The 5,407-nt window shown below is 38.2% G+C and overlaps 1 long non-coding RNA gene across 1 annotated transcript; it reads left to right on the top strand.

The window, feature by feature from the left end:
• Window positions 1-721: 721 nt before the first annotated feature.
• On the top strand, window positions 722-2,046 carry LOC124327764. The gene is made up of 3 exons (XR_006916211.1): window positions 722-1,001; window positions 1,094-1,192; window positions 1,747-2,046. It is a non-coding gene; the product is annotated as an uncharacterized LOC124327764 (long non-coding RNA).
• The last annotated feature ends 3,361 nt before the right edge of the window (window positions 2,047-5,407 follow it).

Genomic DNA, 5,407 nt, shown 5'->3' with positions numbered 1-5,407 from the left:
GACTGTTCTGTGCCAACGGGATGCTGTCGCCGGCAATTTCGTGGGCAGAATTTTATTTTCTCTTAGTCCGTTTTAGCCTGTCATTCTCCATTTTCCTCCGTTGTCCGAGTGTTCGTTTTCTTCTTATTTTAACTTCTTGGCTTGTTCATCCACCCCCCAATCATCATCTTCTCTCATAAACTCGTCTCTACATTTAATCCCGCCTCCTCTCTACCCTCAATTCTACATATATAAACGGTGTTATGTCTTGAGAAGCTGTTTCCCGCCGCCACGGGCGGCCACACCACCACACCAACATATGTGGTTCTGGGACGGTGGGGAAAGCAAGAGGGAAGGCGCGTTCCGTTTCTGTGATGCGACTCCCCGCCTCCTCTCTACTTTTGAGTCTGCACCTATAAACGGTGGTATGTCTCGAAAGGTCTTCTTCGCCATTTCGGGTGGCCGCACCACAACATGCGGCTCCGTGCTGGCGGGGAGGGCAAGAGGAGAGGCCGGTCGGATCTTTGCCAATACCTGAAGTCTAAGAGAGTCGATGCCAAAGTTTCCGTCCGTTAGACCAAATTTCCCTCTGGTCTCTCTGTTTATATGCACATCGTCCCTTCCCCTGTCAGAGCAATCCCCACCATATGCCCGCAATAGTGCTGCCGTCAGGCCGAGCTCCCCTATCTTATCGTATTTTTGCTCATTTGTGTCTCTTCCTACCCCCTAGTACATATGTAACTGTTAAATTTGGACGAATAAACTTGGGCAACACTCGGCCTCCGAGTCTCTGCCCAATTTAAATTTAAAAAAAAAATCTAGAGTGCAAAGAAGTTCTCCACTAGGTAAAAAAATTTAAACAACATGAACAACATTCATAATTGCAACTTAACATATTATCCCTTTTTAGGGATATGAAGACAAAAAACCAAGCATTGGCTCATGGTACAGTGCAAGAAACAAACCTGGTGACGTGCCAAATCAATCTACGCGTTGTCCCAAAGTTTCTACAGAATCACTTTGTAATTGCACATTTTTTATTTTACATTGTTTTATTTCTGTCTAATTTATAAACTTTTATTTTTTTGTTTGTTTTAATGACAGCAACATGGAGACCATCGCCTATATCTCTTTCATCGCGATTCATCGGCCATTCTGGATATTGCCCGAATATCTTATAAAGAAATGGCACTTGGACTTCGAATGTTGCGGGGTAATTATCTGTTGCTGCCGTCATAGCCGAAATTGTTTCACGCGGGGTTTTATATTCGTTTGGGACCACTTTTCCTGGTATATATATAAAATGGCTGACCCATTTTACGCGTTGGAAGAGTTAATCGAAAGTTTTGGTAGAAGAAAAAGTCGATTATCTTCATTTTGTGTTAAATTTCGACTGTCTTGAGAAAAAATTATTACCCCTATGAATGACGGCCAAAAGACAGTGTTGCGAGATTGAATACTTGTTTTTTTCTAAGAAATTGTGCAATGTTGTTGTGAGGGATTTATTCATACGGAAGAGGTGGTCAGATAAAACTTATTTTTTATGCACCCGTACTCAACATCTAAAACATTTTATTAGTTACTACTGTGAATTACTATTGAAAGTGAACGACTGATCACCTTATAGAATCGGACGACAAAATGGGTATTCCAATAAATGCAATGTAATAGGAAACAGTTAAAATCTTATTCCTAGCAAGGGTTTTGAAAAATGTTATTTACATTAGACGACATGTGGTTTCTTAATTAATTGTACTCTTCTTCTAGTTTTCTTCAAGACTCAAATTTCGTGGGCGACTCCGAGATGGCGTGCAAGCAGCCAGCGAAGCAGACGGACTCGCGTCACTCGGTGTTATGGCAGTTGAATTTGTAAAATAATCAAGAGGACACCTCTTCTTTTTCTCTGCTGTAATACACAGATCATCTCGTACCGACGACTCTCAGTTTGTATTTAATGATTTTTCGCTACATGCACATCACATGTATATTACGAGAATGTACATCATACATTCTTTCAGCTATTTCTTTCAAAGCCGCAATATTTGGGTCTTTAACGATCTTCCTTTTGTCCCCTCTGTCCCTAATCCCTTTGGGGGATAACCGGGTCGATGGAAAAGACCAAACGACCCCGAGTTACTAAAAAAAGAAAAGAAAAGAGTTAGGAAATAAAAAAAAAATAAGGAAAGAATAACTGAAACTCGCCTTTCGCTCTGGCACAGCGACACTCTCAAATTTTTGAAGTGATCTTCTAGTATAGTCAAATAAGCAATTTGACCACAAACAAATTATTAGTAGTTATTTTTTTTCCTGAGCACTGTTTTCACTATAACAATGTAGTTTTGTTTAAAATATTTGATAAAAATATCGTGAAGAACATGTTTAAATCGTGATTTTAAATTTTATTAACCGTGTTAATATACTTTCTGGTTGAAATAAAAGATATTAAAAGATATTAAATAGAATATAAATAGAAAAAAATATTAAATTGTAGGAAATCTTTCATTCTCTAAGTGCCTCAATTTTGGTGCAGTTATGAATAGATTTAGTATTTAAAATAAAATTAATTGTAAAACCCCCTTTTTTCCGTAAAGTATTTCCGTTTATATTAAAACCAAAATGTTTTAACATTTTCTAAAGTGTTCTTTTTTAGTGTTCAACACACCCTCTTGGTTCGCTTCTGCACTTGTTTACTTCATTTTTCTGGACCCTTTTTGGGCCAAATTTAACTATTTTATTCATCTATTTCTTCACTAAATGATGATGTTCTGGCACAAAAAAGCCCCCCAAAAAAGCTTTTGGTTCATCGGTTGAAGACTGTCGTTTCATCTGCCTACTCATAGCCAGATATTCTTGTTCAGAATCATTGTCGGATATATTCCAATTGGAATGCAGCGACGACGCTATAAGTTTGTTCCCTCTGGCATTTTTTGCTGACATTTTGGAGATCTTTTCGACACTTGAATCAGCTTTTGGCTCATCGGTTGAACACTGTCGTCTCATCTGCCTACTCATAACCAGATTTTTTTGTTCAGAGTCGTTGTCGGATATGTTCCAATTGGAATGCGGTGACGAAACTCCAGTGTGACAAGGTGTCATCTCTTCTCGATCATTTTTCAAACAGGTATTGCAAGTGAATTGCAATGCATTTGCGTCCATCTCTGCGGCCAATGATTTTTCTATGGAAACGCAATCACCATGAAACCACTCCAGACATTCGCAATATTCAAGGGCAAATTTTTCGGCAATAGGAGTACCACAGTTTGCTGCACTACATTTTTTCTTTGAAAAAAATTGTTCCACGTTATGCTGCAATATATGAAAAAAACAAGATCACGAAGAATTATTGTAAATAAATTAAATGCTGCAGTATACTACTTGGAAATCGTCTATTACCTGTATAATCGTCTGTAAATTAGGTCTTGTACCCCCTACTAAAGTTGATCGTCCAACAGGTGGCCTACCATGTCGTTGTTTGCAACCTAACAAAAAATGTTATGTATGAGATATTGAAAAAAATAACCTTTTATATATTTTTGGAATACTCAAACTTACCTTCGATAGCAGCGTACAGGACAGCTAAGTGGCCAGGGAGTTTGCCGTACGGCGTTATGTTATTTTCCATCGCTTTGAGAATATCTGAAGCCAGTACCACCGTTTCATGATTAAATGTGCAATTTAGCGTAGATTCCAATCCATAATAAAAGAAATATAACGAATCTTTTGGAATACCAAGTCGATATTAATCTTCCAAGAAACTTTTCTGCAAAATAAATAATTTATAATGAAACAAAATCAAACAGCAAAATTTTGCCTATTTGCAGGAGTAGAACAATGGAAAGGAACTCACCAAATGTTGTGGCGAAATCGTGAATGATGCAGGTCATAATTAAAACAATAATGTCCATTGGTCGGTACTTGAAAATCAAGATTTCTGGCAACACACCCATTGGCAACCAATTGTCTTTTGATTTCGAAGGACGCCGAAATCTGGATTGTATGCTAGAGTTAGCATTGGCTCTTGCAACAAAAACCCCACCATGCTTGACCTTTAAGGGATATCCAACTCGATTGGTCCGACCAAATGGCCCAAAATTACTAAAAAAAGAGTAAGTAAATTAATGTAGGAATTAATTAATAATAATGTAGGAATTACAGTAACTCACCTCACGCTATTTAAAAAAGACTGTTTTAATTTTATGAAGTGATATTCATCCATAGGGACATCAAACCAGAGATTCTACCACAATAAAAAGTCCACGTGATTGGCTTTCTATTTGAATCTTCTTCAATCATTTTCGGTAGGTATTTGGTGCCCAATGATATCCAATTATTTGCATAGGTTTTGTAATGACTGCATGGATTACAAAGTTGTTTTTCTGTATTACTAAGACAGTCCCAGAAGCGCAATCATATTTGACACTTCGGTCCAGTAGCGACTGTTAACGCAGAATTATTTCTTAACTCCATCGATTGTGAGATATGCATCATTCCGTGTAACGGAGACACAAGCCAGCGAACTTCATCATAGAAACTCTGTAGCGATTAACTTGGTGTCCCTGTTAGTAGCGTTGAATTTGAACTTTTCAGTTGTTCAGTAAGTAGCGAGTATATATATGTCCATAAATCGCTGCATGTTGAATACTTGTTGTTGTACCCTGTCACTCAATGGAAGGCTAAATTTCCATACATGCTGCAGCAGGAACAACCATTGGCATTTTTTTTCTTTGACCTCTTCCTTTAAGACATCTTCTAAGTGTAGTCCTCACTTTCCTAGGAATTAAAAAAAAACAATTAAAAAAAATAGGCAAAAAAATTTAAAATGACTTCTTACCGCAATAATGCCTTGCAGCTTCAGATTATGATGATGAATTTTCACGCACAATTTTTAAGAATTTTCGTCTATCTTCATCATCAGGTTCTTCATTTTGGGATTCCGATTTTGCCTTTTCTTTTTTGCTGAAAAAATTAGCATATGCATTCGGTCGTGTTGTGTAATTTTTTCTTACAGCATTTTTGCTTAAATTCATGATTTTTTCAGAAGAATTCGAAAAAACTGATGAACCCGCACCAAGTGGCTGAGGCAGAGGGGAGGCTTTTATTTGGGCTGGACTGATCGAGCATCTAGTAGTTGCCCAGGTCCTGGTCGTTTTTTTAGCGTGGCACCTTGAAGAACTACTTGTATTTATATAAACTTCTGCGGAGGCCATTCTTCCATCGTTTCTTGCCGTCCCGGTAGTGCGGAAAGTTCTTCATAACGAACTCGTAGATACCGTTGGTGGACACGCGCTTTTCGGCAATGCTCTGGATGGCCATCATGATCAGGGCGTTATAGGAGCACGTAGGCTTTTCATTCTTCTTCGACTTTTCATCGCCACCTTTCTTTCCGCTTGACCTCTTGCTGATGGATTGATGAACTTCCTTCCTCTTT

The sequence above is a fragment of the Daphnia pulicaria genome, chromosome 1 (assembly GCF_021234035.1).
Source record: "Daphnia pulicaria isolate SC F1-1A chromosome 1, SC_F0-13Bv2, whole genome shotgun sequence".
NCBI classification, from domain to species: Eukaryota; Metazoa; Arthropoda; class Branchiopoda; order Diplostraca; family Daphniidae; genus Daphnia; species Daphnia pulicaria.
Note: the sequence above shows the minus strand (reverse complement) of the source record. Positions and strands in the feature narration are given on the sequence as shown.